At 49.5% G+C, this 2,500-nt stretch overlaps 1 pseudogene; it reads left to right on the forward strand.

Moving 5' to 3' along the window:
* LOC137467655 (28S ribosomal RNA) overlaps window positions 1-2,500 on the forward strand; it is a 9,082-nt pseudogene that overhangs the window by 3,533 nt on the left and 3,049 nt on the right.

A 2,500-nucleotide genomic window follows, 5' to 3' on the forward strand; every position in this document is an offset into this window, starting at 1 on the left:
CGGCACTCAGACTTCCCACTCTGACTGGGTAGACCTGTTGTCCGGGAGCAATCCCGGGCCCGCGTCTAAGTCCCAGGGGGTCGACCTGGTGCCCCTTTTTCCTGGGCACCGGGTTGACCTGTTACCCAAAAATCTCCAGGTAGACCTGGTAACTCAAAATTCAACATCTAAACCCTCCCCTAATTCGGCTGAAAATTTGGCCCGGCTGGTGAACTTAGTGTTCTATAGATCAGACCTGTATGGGCTCGAAGGTATTAATTTTTGTACGGGGAGGGAAATATTGAGCGGGTTACCGGACGTATACGAACAACTTTTACCAACCACGGGGGTGGGAGAAACTTTGTGTTCTAGGCCCCCACGAGACATTTGTGAACCGTTTGTACTTGAGGAGGACAGCGGCGAGGAGAAAGAGTGCACATTGGAAACATCTCCTCCAACGCCCGGGAAACACGGGGGGAAAGCACCGGAGGACGTCGTGACGGTGACTGTCCCTGACAAAAATCCACCTTGTCCTGACTGTGGTACCCGGGTAAACTCTATGCTGGGCCTGATAGAACATCTGAAGGTCCTACATGGGAAGAGGGGAGTTTGTTTTCGTTGTGCTAAGTGTGGAAAAGAAAGCAATAACTATCACAGTGTTATTTGTCACTTTGCAAAATGCAGGGGACAGGAGGCTACAAAAGCTCCAGCTGGAGAGTGGATATGTGAGGTTTGCCACAGAGACTTTTCATCTAAAATCGGCCTGGGACAGCATAAAAGATTGGCGCATCCGTTGGTTAGAAACCTAGAAAGGATCGCGGCTTCCCAGCCAAAAGAAACATCAAATCGAGGAGCCCATAAAAAATGATGGACAAAAGAAGAAGAAGAACTCCTGGTGAGGCTGGAGGCTCAGTTTGAGGGGCACAAAAACATTAACTAACTTATTTCAGAACATATAACCACCAAAACGGCCAAACAGATCAGTGACAAAAGAAGATTGCTTCCAAAAAAATCAACGGATAAAATCCCCCCGAATGTGCCCGGAATGAATCCCCCAGAAAAACCCCGATTGAGCCCCTCAAACGAGCCCGAAGTGAGAACTCTTTACCACACCAGGAGCGCAGCTGCAGGCCTGAGAAATTCCGTTAACAATGGACCTGATAACAACCAACTGCCAGAGAGGCCAGCTGCCGGAGAGAGGACAATGGGAAAGATAAGGCGCCACCGCGATAAGGGCAACGGACAGCAGGGAGCCGTCCAGCAACAGGAAGGGCAGCTGAAGGCCCATTACAAAAGGACACTCGGGGAACGCTTATCAGCGGGATCGTTTAACACCTTCCCCCGAGCAGTGCAACAAATCCTGAACGGCCGGGAACTTCAAATCGTGATCAATCAAGCAGCGCAGGACTGCTTCGAGTGCCTAGAATCAATTAGCCAAATAAGAACTGCTACCCGATCTCGGGTAAATAACGGAGCCCAGGAAAAGAAACCAAGAAAACCGTTTCAAAAATGGATGAAAGACAGAGCGATTCGGAAAGGCAACTACCTTCGATTCCAGCGGCTATTTCATCTAGACAGGGGGAAACTTGCTAAGATAATTCTGGAAGACATAGAATGCTTATGCTGCGATATTCCACCCGGGGAAATTTATTCGGCCTTTAAAACGAGATGGGAAACACCTAGTGACTTTGATAGCCTTGGGGACTTTAAAATTCACGGGAAGGCTGACAACACAGCCTTCAGTGCACTAATCACGGCCAAAGAAGTGGAAAAACACGTGCAGGAAATGAGCAAGGGCTCGGCTCCAGGTCCGGACGGAGTCACCCTTGGGGACATCGTAAAGATGGATCCCGGGTACTCCAGGACCACGGAGAATTTCAATTTATGGTTAACAGCTGGCAAAATCCCGGACATGATGAGGGGCTGCAGGACGGTTTTGATCCCGAAATCGACAAAACCGGAACGCTTGAAAGACATTAACAACTGGAGACCTATCACTATTAGTTCCATCTTGTTGAGACTGTTCTCCAGGATCGTAACAGCAAGGTTAAGCAAGGCCTGCCCCCTCAACCCAAGGCAAAGAGGATTCATCAGAGCGGCGGGATGCTCTGAAAACCTTAAACTCCTGCAAACTATAATCTGGTCGGCCAAAAGAAATCACAGACCTCTGGGTGTAGTATTCGTGGATATCGCTAAGGCTTTTGACACCGTGAGCCACCAACACATCATCCGCGTTCTCGAGCAAAGAGAGGTGGACCCCCACATCATTGGACTGGTGAGCAATATGTATGAAAACATCAATACTTATATCACCACGAAGAGGAACACACACACGGATAAAATCCAGATCCGGGTTGGAGTAAAGCAAGGTGACCCCATGTCACCTCTTTTATTTAACCTGGCGATGGACCCCCTGTTGTGCAAGCTGGAAGAGAGAGGCAAAGGCTACCACCAAGGGCAGAACAGCATTACAGCAATGGCGTTCGCGGACGATCTGGTCCTGCTGAGCGACTCCTGGGAG

The sequence above is a fragment of the Anomalospiza imberbis genome, unplaced genomic scaffold (assembly GCF_031753505.1).
Source record: "Anomalospiza imberbis isolate Cuckoo-Finch-1a 21T00152 unplaced genomic scaffold, ASM3175350v1 scaffold_723, whole genome shotgun sequence".
Taxonomy (NCBI): domain Eukaryota; kingdom Metazoa; phylum Chordata; class Aves; order Passeriformes; family Viduidae; genus Anomalospiza; species Anomalospiza imberbis.